Below are 18,157 nucleotides of genomic sequence, written 5' to 3'. Positions count from 1 at the left end.
ACCCCTATTTTGAACCCTAACCCCAATCCCAACCTACACCCGAACCCAACCCCTAACCCTAGCCCTAATCTTAACCCCAACCCCAACCGCAACCCTAACCCCAACCACAACCCTAACTTTAATGCTAACCCCTAACTCTAACCCCAACACCAATCCTAATGCTAAACCTAACCCTAAACCCTTAACACTAATCCTAAACATAGCCCTACCACCTAGCCATAACCGCAACACCTAAACCCTAACCCTAACCCTAAGCCACTAACCCTAACCATAACCCTACAAAGAACCCTAACCTTAACCCTAACGCCTAACCCTAACACTAACCCCAACTCTAAACCTAAACCCAACCTTAACCCTCACCCTAACACTAACCCTAACCTTAACATTAACCCTAACCCTTAACCCCTAACCCCTAACTCTACCACTAATCCTAATCCCTAACCCCAAATGCCTAACCCTAACCCTAACCCTAATTCTCACACTTCTTCGATTCTCAGAGTTAAGCAAGTCTAAAATCCAGCCATCACTTATGTGAGATGAGGCTCCGCCTGAGTCTTGCATGTAAGTCTGGGCCTAATTCAGGGGTAAAATAGGGTGGTGTCGTGGCGATCCTCTTTGCATTCTTCTCACCATAGATTAGACAGGTCCTGTGGCCTTAAACTAACCACTAAATCTAAGCCTTAACACTAACCTTAACCCCTAACCCTAAACTTAACCCCTGACTTTAACCCCCAGCCGTAACTCTAAACCCTAACCTTAACCCTAACCACAGACCCTATCCTTAACCATAATCCTAACCGGTTACCCTAACCCTAAATGTAATTGTCACACTTCTTCCATTCGCAGAAATAAGCAAGCCTACCACCAACACATGCAATGTGTGAGATGACGCTCTGCCTCTGTGTCCCACATGAGAACCAGGGTCCCATGAACTGGGTACTATGGAGTGCAGTCCCGGCGATGCTCCCAGTCCCGACCCCGCATAGAGCATATAGGGCCCACGCCTTCATCCTAATTCCTAACTCTAACCCCTAACCCTAAGCCTAATGAAGCTTAACCCTAACCTCTCAAACTAACCCTCATCCCTAACCTTAACCCTAACCCCAATCCCTGACCCCTAACTCTGACTCAAAACCTTAACCAAAACCGTAATATGTAAACACTAACACTAACCCTAAAACCACATCCCTAACCTTAACCCTACCCCTTACAATGAACCTAGCCCTAACCCTAACCAAACAACGACCCTGACCCTAACCCCTAACCCTAAACCCTAGCACTAACACTAATGTTAGCCCCTAACCCTAATGACATTCCTAACCTTAACCCTTTACCCTAAACCTAAATATAAACCCTAACCCTAATCCTAACCCTAAATCTAATTCTCACACTTCTTCCATTCTAGGAGTTAAGTTAGCCTACAATCTAGCCATGCCATGCGTGAGATGAGGCCCTGAGTGAGTCCTGCATGACAGTCAGAGCCCAAAGCCCATAGTATGATGGAGGGGGGGTGCACGCACGCTCCACACCCCCAGTGCCTCATAGAGTAGACAGGGCCCATGGCCTGACACTAATCATTAAACCTAAGCTAACACTAACACAAACTCCTAGCCCTAATCGAAGCCAATGAACGTGAATCCTAACAGTAACCCTAATCCCTAACCCTAACCATAACACCTCACCCTAAACCTAAACCTAACTACTAAAAATAATTCTCATCTCTGACCGTAACTGTAACCCTAACCCTAATTCTAACCTCTAACCATAACCCCTAAACCTAATCCTAGTCCCGAACACCTAACCCTAACCTTAATCCTAAGCCTTTACCCTAACCCCAAATCTAATTTTCAGACTTCTTCAATTTGAAAAGTTAAGGAAGCCTACAATCCACCCATGCCATGCATGAGATGAGGCTCTGCCCCTGTGTCCTACATGAAAGGCAGGGGCCCATGCCCTGTGTACAATGGAGTGGGTCCCTGGCGATCTTCCAAGTTCCCCATGACTGATAGATCAGATAGGGCCAATGTCCTAACCCAAACCCATAACCCTAAATCCTGACCCTAATCCTAAACATAGCACCCATCCATAACCCTAATGCTAACACTAACACATAATACTAACCTTAACCCCTGACCCTAACTCTAACCCCAATCCTAAACCCTAACCCTAACCCTAACCCTACTCCTAAACCTAACCCTGAATCTAATTCTCACACTTCTTCCATTCACAGAGTTAGACAAGCCTGCAATCCAGCCATGCCATGCATGAGATGAGGATCCACCTGAGTGCTGCATGACAGTCAGGGCCTTAGGCCCAGTGCACGATGGAGTGGTGTCGCAGTGACTGTGCCCACCCCCTCTCACCATAGATAGACAGGTCTTGTGCCCTTAAACTAACCGCTAAATCTAAGCCCTAACATGAGCCATAACACCTAACACTAAACCTAAGCCCTGACGCTAACCCCCAACACTAACTCTAAAGCCTCACCTTAACACTAACCCCTAACCCTAACACCTAAACCTACTCCTAATCCCTAACCCTAACCATATTCTTAATCCCTTACGCTTATCCTAAATATAATTCTCACACTTCTTCCATTCGCAGAGATAAGCAAGCCTACAACCAACACAAGACATGGGTGAGATGAGCTCCACCCCAGTATCCCAAGTTAGTCAGGGTCCCATGCCCTGGGTACAATGGATTGGGGTCCCGGTGATGTCCCTGTTCCCGACCCAGCATAGAGCAGATAGGGCATATGCGATAACCCTAATCCCTAAGCCTAACCACTACCCCTAACCCTAACCATAACACCTAAACCTAACCCTACTGCTAACACTAACCCTAACTCTAACACTAAACCAAACCTCTAATCCCTAACTCTAACCCTAACCCATAACCATAACCGTAGTACCCAAACCATAACACTGATTGTAAAACACTAACCCTAACCCTAACCCTAATGACAACCCTAAGCCTAACACTACCACTTACAACATCTCTAGCCCTAACCCTAATCAAACAACCACCCTATCCCTAACACTAACCCCTAACACTAAGCCCTCACCCTAACACTAACGTTAATCCCTAACCCTAACCATAATCCTAATCCTAAATATAATTCTCAGACTTCTTCCATTCTCAGAGTTAAGCAAGCTTACAATCCTCCCATTTCAGCCGTGAAAGGAGGCTCTCCCACTGTATCCTGCATGAAACCCATGGGCCCGTATCTAGTGTATGATAGAGTGCGTTCCTGGAGACAATCCCAGCCCCTCCACGCACCACCCTAGTGCAGCAAGGGCCCATGCCCTAAGTATAAACACTACCCCTACCCCATAACCCTACCCCTAAACATAACACCTAACCCTAAAGCTATTGCTCACCGTAACACATAAATGTAACACTAACCCTAACATTAATCCCATAAACTAAACTTAATGCATAAGACTTGACCGGAAATCAACCCCTATCCCATAACTCTAACCCTAACTCCTACCCATGAACATAACACCTAAACCCTAAACCTTACCCTAAAGCCTAGACCTAAATGTAAACCTAACCCTAACCCCTAACCCTAACCCTATCCTCTTACACTAACCCTGAACCCTGATCCTAACCATAACCGCTAAGTCTGACCATAACCCTTAACTCTAACACTAACCCTAACCTGAACCCTTAAACCTAACCCTACACTAAACCACAAACCCTAACCCTACCCCTTAACCCTAAACCTAACCCTAACCATTAACCCTAAACTTAACCATTAACCCTCAATTTAACCCTTAAACCTAAGCCTAACACAAACCCTTAAGACTAATACTAACCTTTAACCCTAACCCTAACATTAACACTTACCCCTAATCATAACACTTAACCCTAAACCCTAACTCTAATGCTTACCCCAACTCTAACTGTTAACACTGACCCTAACCATTAACCATGACCCTAACCCTAAACCTTAACCCTAACCATAACACTTAACCGTAATCCTAATCCTAACGGTTAACCCTAATCCTAACCCTTACACCTAACCCTACGCTAACGCCTAGTCCCAATCCTAACACTAACCAATAACCCTAACCCTAACCCCTAACCCCTAACCCCTAACCCTCATACTAACCCTAACCCCTAACTCCTAATCCCTAACCCTAACTGTAACCCTGTTTCTCACACTTCTTCTATTCTCAGAGTTAAGCAAGCCTACAATCCAGCCATGCCATGTGTAAGATGAGGCTCTGCCTGAGTGCTGCATGACTGTCAGGGCCCTAGGCCCACGGTACAATGGAGTGGTGTCACAGCGACCCTGCCCGCTCCCCTGTCACAATAGATAGACAGGTCCTGTGCCCTTAAAGTCACCACTAAATCTAAGCCTTAACACAAACCCTAACACCTAACCCTAAACCTAACCCCGGACCCTAACTTCCAACCTAACTCTAAACCCTAACCTTAACCCTAATCCCTAACCCTAACCTTAACCCCTAAACCTACTTCTAGTCCCTAACCCTAACCATAATCCTAACCCCTTATCCTTATCCGAACTGTAATTCTCACACTTCTTCCATTCACAGAGATAAGGAAGCCTAAAACCAACCCAAGCCATGCGTGAGATGAGGCTCCGTCCCACTATCCCAAGTGAGAGGCAGGGTCCCATGCCCTGCATACAATGGAGTGGCGTCCCGGTGATGCTCTCTGTCCCCGAGCCAGCATAAAGCAGATAGGGCCCATGCATCAATCCTAATCCCTAATCTTAACTGCTACCTCTAACTCTAACCATAACACCTAACCCTAACCCTATTGCTAACCCTAACCCTAACCCTAACGCTAAACCCAAACTCTAACCCCTAAATCTAACCCTAACCCGTAACCATAACAGTAGTACCTAAACCATAACACTAACTGTAAAACACTAAACCTAACCCTAACACTAATGACAGCCTTAAGCCTAACACTACCACTTACAACATCTCTAGTCCTAACCCTAACCAAACAAGCACCCTAACCCTAACCCTAACCACTAACCACTAACCCTAAGCCCTCACCCGAACACTAACATTAATCCCTGACCCTAACCATAATCCTATCCCTAAATATAATTCTCAGACTTCTTGCTTTCTCAGAGTTAAGAAAGCCTACAATCCTCCCATACCATGCATGAAAGGACGCTCTGCCACTGTGTCCTGGATGAAACCCAGGGACTCATACCCAGGATATGCTGGAGTGGGTTCCTGGCGAGAATCCCAGCACCCTAACCACCCCCAGTGTAAACAGAGCCCATGCCCTAAGCAAAATCACTACCCCTAACCCATAACCATAACCCTAAATATATCACCTAATCTAACACTATTGCTCACCTTAACATGTAAACCTAACAGTAACCCTAACTTTAACACCTTAACCTAAATGTAATGCATAACACTTACACTGACAACAACCCCTATCGCATGATTCTAACCCTAACTCCTAATTATAACAACTAAACTCTAAACCTTACCCTAAAACCTAGATCTAACCATAACCCTAAACCCTAACCCTAACCCTAACCTCTTACCCTAACACTAACCCTGAACCCTGATCCTAAACCTAACCGCTAACCCTAAACATAACACTTAACTCTAACACTAAGACTAAGCTGAAACCTTAAACCTAACCCTAAAACTGAACCACAAACCCTAACCCTAACCCTTAACGCTAAAGCTAACCATAGCAGTTAACCTTATCCCTAACCCTTAACCCTAACCCTAACACAAACCCTTAACCCTAATACTAACCCTTAACCCTAACCCTAACCTTAACCCTTAACCCTAATCCTAACCCTTAACGCTAACCACTAACCCTAACACTAACGCTTACCCTTAACCCTAACCGTTAAAACTCACCCTAAGCCTTAACACTGACCCTAACCCTAAACCTTAAACCTAACACTACACTTAACTGTAACCCTAACACTACCTCTTAACCCTAATCCTAACTCTAACTCCTAACCCTAAAATTAACCCCTAGTCCTAACCCTAACACTAACCGTGAACCCTAAACATAACCCTAAGACATAACCCTAACCCTAACACCTAACCCCTAACCCTAACTCCTAATGCCAAATCCCTTACCCTAACCCTGACACTTAACCCTAAGACTAACCATTAAACCTGACTCTAACCCTTAACCCTAACCCTAAACCCAAACCATTATACCTAACCCTGACCTGAACCCAAACCCTAACCCTAACCCTAAGCCCTAACCCTAATCCTAACCCAAAACCCTAACCCTAACCATGAACTTTAAACCTAACCCTAATATCTAGCCCTAAAAATAATCCTTAACGCCAACCCTAACGCTAACTCGAAACTTTAACCCTAACCCGAAACCCTAAACCTAACCCTTAACCCTAAACCTAACCGTTAACACTCACCCTAAGCCTTAAGCCTAACCCTAATCCTGATCCTAACAATTAACCCTACACCTAACCCTAACCTCTAATCTTAACCCTAAAACTCACCCTTAGCCCTAAACCTAACGGTAAACTTTAACCTTAACACTAAACTTTAAACCTAACCCAACCCTAACACTTAATCATAATATTAACCATTAAACCTACCCCTAACACCTACCCCTAACACTAACCCCTAAACTTAAATGTAACCATAACCCTAACCTGTAAACTTAACACCTAACCCCTAAACCTAACACTAACCCCAAAGCCTAACCTCTAACCCGTAAGCCTAACAATAACCCTAACCCCTAACCCCAAACCCATAAACCTAAAACTTAACCCTAAGACTGTTAATCCTAACCCTAACCCTAACACTTGACCCTAAGCTTAACCCTAACCATTAACCCTAACCCTAACCCACAAACTTAAACCTAACCCTAACTGTTAAACCTAACCCTAACCCTTAACCCTAGCCCTAACATTAAGGCTTAACCCTAATACTAACGCTTAACCCTAACACTAACCCTAACCCTTAACCCTAATCCTAAGCCTTAACACTAAAATCTAACCCTAACCATAACTCTTAACCTGAACCTTAACCCTATCCATAACACTTAACCCTAAAACTAACCGTATCCGTTAACCCTAACTTTAACCTTTAAACCTAACCTTAACCCTAACCATTACCCCTAATCCTAACCCTTAAACCTAACCCTAACCCTAACCATAACACTAACCCCCTGACCCTAAACCTAACCCTAACCCTATCCCGTAAACCTAACACCTAACCCCTAACCCTAACACTAACCCCAACCCCTAACCCCTATCCCCTAACCTTAACACTAACCCTAACTCCTAACCCCAGAACCCTAACCATAACCTTAACCCTAATTCTCACACTTCTTCCATTCTCAGAGTTAAGCAAGCCTACAACCCAGCCATGCCATGTGTGAGAATCGATTCTGCCTAAATCATGCATGAGGGTCAGGGCCAAAGGCTCAGGGTATGATGGTGTGGTGTTGCAGTGATCCTGTCCACATCCCTGTCACCATAAATTAGGCAGGTCCTCTGCCCTTACACTAACTGCTATATCTAAGCCCTAACACTACCCCTAACCCCTAACCCTAAACTTAACCCCTGACCCTAACCCCCAACACTAACTCTAAACCCTAACCACAGAACCTATCCCTAGCCATAATTTTAACCCGTTACCCTAACCCTAAATGTAATTCTCACACTTCTTCCATTCACAGAAATAAGCAAGCCTACAAACAACACATGTGATTCGTGAGATGATGCTGTGCTCCTGTGTCACACATGAGAGTCAGGGTCCCCTGACCTGGGAACAACGGAGTGGGTTACCGGCCATGCTCCCAGTCTTGACCCTGCCTAGAGCAGATAGGGCCCATGCCCTAACCGTAATCCCTAACTCTAATCCCTAACTCTAACCCTAAGGCTAAACCTAACCCCTAAACCTAACCCTAAGCTTAATGCTAACCTCTCTAACCCTCATCCCTAACCCTAACACTAATCCCAACTCTGAAGCCCTAACTCTAACATGAACCTGTAACCAAAAACCTGATACCTAACCACTAACACTAACCCTAAAATGCTAACCCTCACCCTAACCCTAACTACAACCCTAACCTGAACCCTACCCCTTACAATAAACCTAGCCGTAGCCCTAACCAAACAAAGACCCTAACCCTAACCCATAACCCTAAACCCTAGCCCTAACACTAACGTTAGCCCCAAACTCTAACCATATTCCGAACCCTAACCCTTTACACTAACACTAAACCTAATCCTAAACCCTAACCCTAATTGTAACCCTAAATCTAATGCTCACACTTCTTCCATTCTAGGAGTTAAGCAAACCTACAATCTAACCATGCCATGCGTGAGATGAGGCTCTGCCTGAGTCCTGCGTGACAGTCAGTCAGAGCCTAAAGGCCTAGGGTACAATGAAGTGGGGATGCAGCCATGCTCCACACCCCTAGAGCCCCATAGATTAGATAGGGCCCTTGCACTAACCCTAATCAGTAAACCTAAGCCCTGACCTTAACACTAATCTGAACCCCTAGCCCTAACCATAACCCATGAGTCTAACTGCTAATATTAACCCTAATCCCTAACCCTAGCCCTAACCCCTCACCCTAAACCTAAACCTAACCACTAAACATAGTCCTAATCCCTAACTATAACAGTAACCCTAACCCTAATTCTAATCTCAACGGTAACCCCTAAACCTAATCCTAGTCCCTAACAGCTAACCCTAGCCTTAATCATAACCCCTTACCCTAACCCCAAATCTAATTCTCAGACTTCTTCAATTTGAAAAGTTAAAGAAGCCTACAATCCACCCATGCTATGCATGAGATGAGGCTATGCCGCTGTGTCCTACATGAAAGGCTGGGGCCCATGCCCTGTGTACAATGGAGTGGGGCCCAGGCGATCTTCCCAGTTCCCCAACCCTGATAGATCATACAGGGCCCATGTCTTAACCTGAATCTGAAACCCTAATCCCTCACCCCAACCCTAAAAATAACACCTAAAATAACCCTAATGTTAACCATAAAACCTAATACTAACCCTAACACCTTACCCTAACCCTAACCCAAACCCTAAACCCTAACGCTAATGCTAAATGTAATCCCTAACCCCTAACCCTAACACTAACCCTACCTTCTAACCCCTAAACCTATTTCTCACAATTATTCCATTTTCAGAGTTAAGCATACCTACAATCCAGTCATACCATGCCTGAGATGAGGCTCCACCTGAGTGCTGCATGACAGTCAGTGCCCAAGGCCCAGTGTATGATGGTGTGGTGTCACGGTGACCATGTCCGGACCCCTCACACCATAGATTATACTGGTCCTGCGCCCTTAAACTAACTGCTAAATCTAAGCACTAACACTAACCCTAACCCCAAACCCTAAAATTAACCTCTGACACTAACGCCCAACACTAACTCTAAACACAAAACTTAACACTAAAAGCTAATGCTAACCCTAATGTCTAAACCTAACTCTAACTCTTAATCCTTAACCCTAACACTACACCCTAGACCTAACCAAAACACTTAATACTAACCCTAACCCTAACCCTAGCCTTAACCCTCACCCTAACCCTAGCCATAGCCCTAGCACTAGTCCCAGCCTTAACACTAACCCTAAAACTAGCCCTAGCCCTAACCATAACCCTAACCCTAACACTAGATTTAACCCTAACCGTAACCCTAACCCTAGCCTTAGCCCTAGCCCAAACACTAACCCTAGCCATACCCCTAGACCTAACCCTAACCTTAGCCCTAACCCAAGCCCTAGCCCTAGCCCTAGCCCTAACCCTAACCCTAGCCCTAGCCCTAACCCTAACATTTAAACCTAACCCTTAACCATAATCTTAACCCTTTACACTAACCCTAATCCGTAACTCTAACACTAACACCTAATTGTAAACCTAACCTAACCCTAACCCCTAAACCTAACACTTAACCCCTATTCCTAACACTAACCCAAAATACTAACCCCTAACACCCACCCTTAACACAAACCTCATCCCCTATCACCAAAGCTCTAACCCTAACCCTAACAATTAATCCTAAGACTAACTGTTAAACTTCGCCCTGACTCTTAAACCTAACACTTAACCCTAAACTTAACCCTAATTGTTAACCCTAACCCTAAACCTAACCCTATTGCTTAACCCTAAACCCTACTCTAACCGTTAAACCTAACCCTAACTTTTAACCCTAACACTAAAACTTAACCCTAATACTAACCCTTAACCCTAACCCTAAACCTAACCCTTAACCCTAACCCTAACCCTTAACCCTAATCCTCACTCTTAACCCTAACCACAGGCCCTAGACCTAACACTTAACCATAAATCATAAACCATAAAATGGTAACCCTAACTATTAAGACTAACCCTAACACAAACAGTTAACCCTAATACTAACCCTTAACCATATTAAAGTTACCCTTAACCCTAATCCTAAACCTTAACTTAACACCTAACCCTAACCGTAAACCTTATCCCAACCCTACCCGTCAACACTCACCCTAGCCCTTAACACTCACACTAACCCTAACACTTAACCCTAACCCTAACACTGAACCGTAACTCTAACCCTAACCCTTAACCCTAATCCTAACACTTACACCTAACACTAACTCTAACGCCTAGTCCTAACGCTAACACTAACCTCTAGCCCTAAGCCTAAACCTAAACCCTAACGCTAACCCTAACAAATAACCCCTAACCCTCACACAAACACTAATCACTATCCACAAAGCCCTAACCCTAACCCTAACAATTAACCCTAAAACTAACCATTAAACCTCAGCCTAACCCTTAACCCTAATCCTAACCCTAATACTAACCATTAAACCTAACCTTGCCCCTTAACCCTATCCCTAACGCAAACCCCTAACCCTAACACTAACACTTAAACCCTAACCCTAACCATGAACTCAAAACCTAACTCTAACACCTAACCTTAAAAATAACCCTTAACAGTAACCCTAATGCTAACCGAAAACTTAACCCTAACCTTAAAATCTAACCCTAACCCTTAACTGTAACCCTAGCCCTTAACCCTCACCCTAACCCTTAACACTAACCCTAGTCCTAACTCTAATACTTTAACATACTCCTAAACCAAACCCCTAACCTTAACCCTAAACCTCACCCTTAACACTAAGCCTAACTGTAAATGTTAACCCTAACACTAAACTTTAAACCTAATGTTAACCTTAACCATTAAATCTAATCTTAAACCTTAACCCTAACCCTAACCCTTAACACTAACACTAAAACCTAACCCTAATCCTAACACTAACCCTATGCCCTAAACCTAACACTTAACTCCTAACCCTTACACTTACCCTAAACCCTAACCCATAACACCTAACCCTAACAATAACCCTAACCCCTAATCCCAAACCCATAACCCTAACCCAGCCATTAACAATCACCCTTACCCTTAACCCTAAACCTAACACTAACACTTAATCCGAAGACTAACAGTTAACCCTAACCCTAATCCTTAAGCCTAACCCTAACCCTTAACCCTAACCATTAACCCTAACCCTAACACTTAACCCTAAACTTAACCCTAACCCTAACCCTAACTCTTAACCCTAAACTTAACCCTAACCATTAACCCTAACCCTAACCCAGACCCTTAAGCCTAAACCTAACCCTAACCACTAACCCTAACACAAACCGTTAACCCCATTTCTAACCGTTAACACTCACCCTAAACCTTAACGCTAACGCTAATCCTATCACTTAACCCTGATCCTTAACCCTAACCCTAACACCTACCGCCTAAACATAACATTAACCCTAACCCTTAACCTCTAACCTCTAACCCTAACACTAACCCTAACCACTAACTGCAATCCCCTAACCCTAACCATAACCATAATTCTCACACTTCTTCCATTATCAGAGGTAAGCAAGCCTACAATCCTCCCATGCCATGCGTGAAAGGAGGCTCTGCCACTGTGTCCTGCATGAAACCCATGGGCCTATACCCAGCGTACAATAGAGGGGGTTCCCGGCAACAATCCCAGCCCCGTAACCCACCACCCTAGTACAGCCAGGACCCGGGCCCTAAGCATAAACACTACTCCTAACCCATAATGCTACCCCGAAACATAACACCTAACCCAAAATTTATTACTCACCATAACTCGTAAACCTAACCCTCACCCTAAATTTAATCCCATAAACTTACCTTAATGAATGAGTTACCCTGACAACAACCCCTATTTCATAATTTTAACCCTAACTACTACCCATAAACGTAACACCAAAACCCTAATCATTACCCTAAAGCCTAGACCTAACCCTAAACCTAACCCTAACCCCTAACGCTAACCCTAACCCCTTACCCTAACACTAACCTGGAATCCCGATCCTAACCCTAACCCCTAACCCTAACCATAACCCTTAACTCTAACACTAACCCTTACCAGAACACTTAACCCTAACCCTAAAACTAAACCAAAAACCCTAATCCTGTCCCTCAAACCTAAACCTAACCGTAACAGTTAACCCTAACCCTATCACTAACCCTTAACACTAAACCTAACCCTTAACACTAAACCTAACGCTTAACACTAACCTCTAACCCTAACCCTAGCCCTTAACCATAACCCTAACCATAAACCCTCACCCTAACCCTTAACCCTGACCGTAACCCTAACTCTTAACCCTAACCCTTACATGTAACCCTAACCATAACCTTTAACCCTAAGTCTAACCCTTAACCCTAACCCTAACACTAACCCCTACTCCTAACACTAACACTAACCCCTAACCATAAACCCAACCCTAACACCTAACCCCTAACCCTCACATTAACCCTAACCCCTTACCCCAAAACCTGACCCCTAACACTAACCCTAATTCTCACCACTTGTTCCGTTCTCAGAGTTCAGCAAGCCTACACTCCAGCCATGCCATGCGTGAGATGAGGCTCGTCTGATCCTGCGTGACAGGCAGCGGCCCATGCCCATGGTAAGATGGAGTGGGGTCCGTGGGTTTGTAGGCTTGCTAAACTCCAGTTTGGAAGAATTGTTATAATCATATATGGGAACACCTACATTCACTCAGAGAAAGAAATGATGGGGTGGTGGTTTGTAGGCATACTAAACTCTAGTTTGGAAGAAGTACAGGAGTCATACATAGGAACGCTTACATTCACACAGAGAAAGCAATTATGGGGTGATGTATTGTAGGCATGCTACTCTGTAGTTTGGAAGAAGCTCAAGAGTAATATATAGGAAAGCTTACAGTCACTTAGAGAAAGCAACTCTCGGGCAGTGGTTTGTAGGCCTTCTAAACTCTATTTTCAATGAAGTGTAAGAGTCATATATGACAACGCTTATATTCACTCAGAAAAAGTTGTTTTATCTGCGTGAATGTAAGCATTCCTATATACGACTCATACTTCTTCCAAACTAGAGTTTAGGATGCCTACAAAGCACCACCGCATCATTGCTTTCTCTGAGTGAATGTAAGCGTTCCCATATATGACTCTTGCACTTCTTCCAAAGTGGTTTAGCAGGCCTACAAACCACCCCCGGAGAGTTGCTTTCTCTAAGTAACTGTAAACTTTCCTATATATTACTCTTGAAATTCTTCCAAACTAGAGATTAGCATGCTTACAAAACACCACCCCATAGTTGCTTTCTCTGCATGAATGTAAGCATTCCCATAAAGGACTCTCATACATTTTCCAAAATAGAATTGAGAAGACCTAGCAAGCACCCCTCGAGAGTTGCTTTCTCTAAGTAACTTAAGTTTTCCTATATATTACTCTCGAATATCTTCCAAACTAGAGATTTGCATGCCTACAGAACACCACCCCATAGTTGCTTTCTCAGAGTGAATGTAAGCATTTCCATGTATGACTCTCACACTTCATCCAAACGAGAGTTTAGTATGCCTACAAACCACCACCTTGACATTGCTTTCTCTGAGTGAATATAAGCATTCCCATGTATGACTCTCACACTTCATCCAAATTAGAGTTTAGCAGGCCTACAAACCACCTCCAGAGATTTGCTTTCTCTAGGTGACTGTAATCTTTCCTATATAAGACTCTCGAACTTCTTCCAATCTACAGTATAGCATGCCTACAAAACACCACCCCATAGTTGAATTCTCTGTGTGAATGTAAGCGTTCCTATGTATGATTCTCCTACTTTGTCCAAACTACAGTTAAGTATGCCTAAAAACCACCACTCTAACATTGCTTTATCTGAGTGAATGTAAGCGTTCCCATATATGACTCTTACACTTCATTGAAAGTAGAGATTAGCAGGCCTACAAAGCAGTCCCCAAGAGTTCCTTTCTCTAAGTCACTGTAAGCTTCCCTACATATGACTCTCATAATTCCTCCAAACTGTAGTTTAGCATGCATACAAACACTACCCCATAGTTGCTTTCTCTGCGTGAATGTAAGCATTCCTATATATGACTCTGGTACTTCTTCCAAACTACAGGTTAATGTGCCTACAAACCACCACCCCATCATTGCTTTCTCTGAGTGAATGTAAGCGTTCCCATATATGACTTTTGTACTTCTTCCAAACTAGAGTTTAGCATGCCTACAAACCACCCGCTGAGAGTTACATTCTCTAAGTGACTGTAACCTTTCCTATATATTACTCTTGAGCTTCTTCCAAAATAACAATTAGCATACTTAAAAAAAAACACTCCACAGTTGCTTTCTCTGCGTGAATGTAAGCATTCCTGTATATGACTTGTACATCTTCCAAACTAGAGTTTACTATGCACACAAACCACTATCCCATCGTTGCTTTGTGTGAGTGAATGGACACGATCCCATATATGACTCATGCTTCAACCAACATAGAGTTTTGCAGGTCTACAAACCACCCACCGACACTTGGTTTTTTCTAAGTGGCTGTTACCTTTCCTAAATAGGACTCTGAATCTTCTCCCAAAGTGGGGTTTAGCATGCTTACCTAACACCACCCCGTAGTTGCTTTCTCTGTGTGAATGTAAGCATTCATATATATGACTCTCGTACTTCTTCCAAACTACTGTTCATTATGCCTACAAACCACCACCCCATTGTTACATTCTCTGAGTGAATACAAGCGTTCCCATATATGACACTTACACTTCATTGAAAATAGAGTTTAGGAGGCCTACAAACCACCCCCCGAGTGTTGCTTTCTCTGTCACCATAGGCTTCCCTAGATATGACTCTCGAAATTCTCCAAACTAAAGTTTAGCATGCATACAAACACCACTCCGTAGTTGCTTTCTCTGCGTTAATGTAAGCGTTACTATATATGACTAGTACTTCTTCCAAACTATAGTTTAGTGTGCTTACAAACCACCACCCCGTCGTTGCTTTCTCTGAGTGAATGTAAGTGTTCCCATATATGACTCTCACACTTCTTCCAAAGTAGAGTTTCTCAGGCCTACAAACCACCCACCGACAGTTCCTTTTTTTAAGTGGCTGTTACTTTTTCTAAATAGGAATCTGGTCCATCTCCCAATCTAGAGTTTAGCATGCTTACCTAACATCACCCTGTAGTTGCTTTCTCTGTGTGAATGTAAGCGTTCCTATATATGACTCTCATACTTCTTCCAAACAAGAGTTTAGCATGCCAAAATAACACCCCCCATAGTTGCTTTCTCTGAGTGAATATAAGCCTTAGTATATGTGACTCTCGAACTTCTTCCAAATTAGAGATTAGCATGCCTACAAACACCCTTCCCATAGTTGCTTTTTCTGAGTGAATTTAAGCATTCCTATGTATGACTGTTGCAAGCATTACAAGCTAGTTTCGTATGCTTACAAAGCACCCCCAGAATTGCTTTCTCTGAGTGAATGTAAACCTTCCTGTATATGACTCTCATACTGCTTCCAAACTACAGTTGAGTAAGCCTAGAAAACAATCCCCAACAGCTACTTTCACCGAATGAATTTAAGCGTTTCTATATATGACTATGGCACTTCTTCCAAACTAGAGTTTAACAAGCCTACACACCACCCCCGTAGTTGCTTTCTCTATGTGACTGTAAGCTTTCCTCTACATGGCTCTCAAAATTTTTCCAAACTAGAGTTTAGCATGCCTACGATGCACCCATCCATAATTGCTTTCTCTGAGTGAATGTAAGCCTTCCTATATATGACTGTCGCACTTCATCCAAACTAGAGTATAGCAAACCTGGAAACCCCCCCTGATAGTTGCTTTCATTAAGTGAATGTTAACATTCCTACATATGACTCTGGCGATTTTTCCAATGTAAGATTTTAGCAATACTGCAAATCCCCGCAGATACTTCCTTTCTCTAAGTGAATGTAAGAATTCCTATACATGACTTTCCCTTTTTTCCAAACTAGAGTTTAGGAAGCCTAGAAACCAACCCCATAGATGCTTTAAGTGAATATAAGCATTCCTATATATGACTCTCGACTTCCTCCAAAGTAGAGCTTAGCAAGCCTACAAATAAACTCCCTATAATTGCTTTCTCTGAATGAATGAAATCATTCCTATATATGACTCTCCAACTTCTTCCAAACCAGAGTTTAGCAAGCCTAAAAAGCAGCCCCCATAGATACTCCCTCTAACTCAATGCTAAAGATCCTATATAGGACTCACCCACTTCATCCAAACTAGAGTAAGGCAAGCCTAGAAAGCACACCCAAATAGTTGCTTCTATAAGTAAAAGTAAGCAACCCTATATATGACTATCACAATTCCTCCAAACTGGAGTTTAGCAAGCCTACAAACCCACGGAACCCACTCCATCGTACCATGGGCATGGGTCCCTGCCTGCCACGCAGGACTCAGGCAGAGCCTCATCTCACACATGGCATGACTGCAGTATAGGCTTGCTTAACTCTGAGAATGGAAGAAGTGGTGACAATTAGGGTTAAGGTTAGGGGTCGGGGTTTGGGATTAGGGGTTAGGGTTAGTGTGAGGGTTAGAGGTTAGGTGTTAGGGTTGGGTTTAGGATTAGGATTTAGTGTTAGGGTTAGGACTAGGGGTTAGTTTTTGGGTTAGGGTTAAGGGTTATAATTAGGGTTAAAGGTTAGTGCTTGGGTTACGTGTAAGGGTTAGGGTTAGGGTTAAGTGTTAGGGTTACAGTCAGGGTTAAGGGTTAGGGTGAGGGTTAACTGTTAGGGTTCAGGTTAAGTGTTAGGGTTAGTTAGGGGGTTGGCATTAAGGGTTTGGTTTAGTGTTAAGAGTTAGAGATGGGGTTAGGGTAACGGTTAGGGTTAAATTTAGGGTTGAGGGATATGGTTAGGGTATGTGGTTTAATTTTAGGTTAAGAGTTCAGGTAAGGGTTAGTGTTAGAGTTAAGGGTTATGGTTAGGGTTAAGGGTTAGGGTTAGGATCAGGGTTCCAGGTTAGTGTTAGGGTAAGGGGTTAGGGTTATGGGTTATGGTTAGGTTTAGGGTTAGGACTAGGCTTTAGGGTAAGGGTTAGTGTTTAGTTGTTACGTTTATGGGTAGGAGTTAGGGTTAGAATTATGGGATGGGGTCGTTGTCAGGGTAAATCATGCATTAAGATATGTTTACAGGATTAAGTTAGGGTTAGGTTTAGGTTTATGTGTTACAGTGAGCAATAGATTTAGGGTTAGGTGTTATGCTTAGGGGTAGCATTATGGTTTAGGGGTATTGTGTATACTTAGGGCACGTGTCCTGGCTGCACTAGGGTGGTGGGTTAGGGAGCTGGGATTCTTGCTGGGAACCCCGTCTATCGTACACTGGGTATGGGCCTGTGGGTTTCATGCAGGACACAGTGGCAGAGCCTCCTTTCACACATGGCGTAGGAGGATTGTAGGTTTGCTTAACTCTGAGAATGGAAAAAGTGTGAGAATTACGGTTATGGTTAGGGTTAGGGGTTTGTGGTTAGAGGTTAGGGTTAGTGTTAGGGTTAGCAGTTAGAGTTTAAGGGTTAGGGTGTTATGTTTAGGCGGTAGGTGTTAGGGTTAGGGTTAAGGCTTATGGTTAAGTGATAGGGTTAGGGTTAGTGTTAAGGTTTAGGGTGAGTGTTAATGGTTAGGGTTAAGGGTTTTGGTTAGTGTTAGTGGTTAGGGTTAAGGATTAGGATTAGGATTAGGTTTAAAGGGTAGGGTTAGGGTTAAGGGATAGTATTAGTGTTAAGTGTTAGGGTTAAGGTTTAGTGTTACAGTTAACGGTTAGGTTTAGGTTTAGGGTTAAGT

This window comes from Lemur catta, unplaced genomic scaffold (assembly GCF_020740605.2).
Source record: "Lemur catta isolate mLemCat1 unplaced genomic scaffold, mLemCat1.pri scaffold_43_ctg1, whole genome shotgun sequence".
Lineage (NCBI taxonomy): Eukaryota > Metazoa > Chordata > Mammalia > Primates > Lemuridae > Lemur > Lemur catta.
This window is presented reverse-complemented; position numbering follows the sequence as displayed.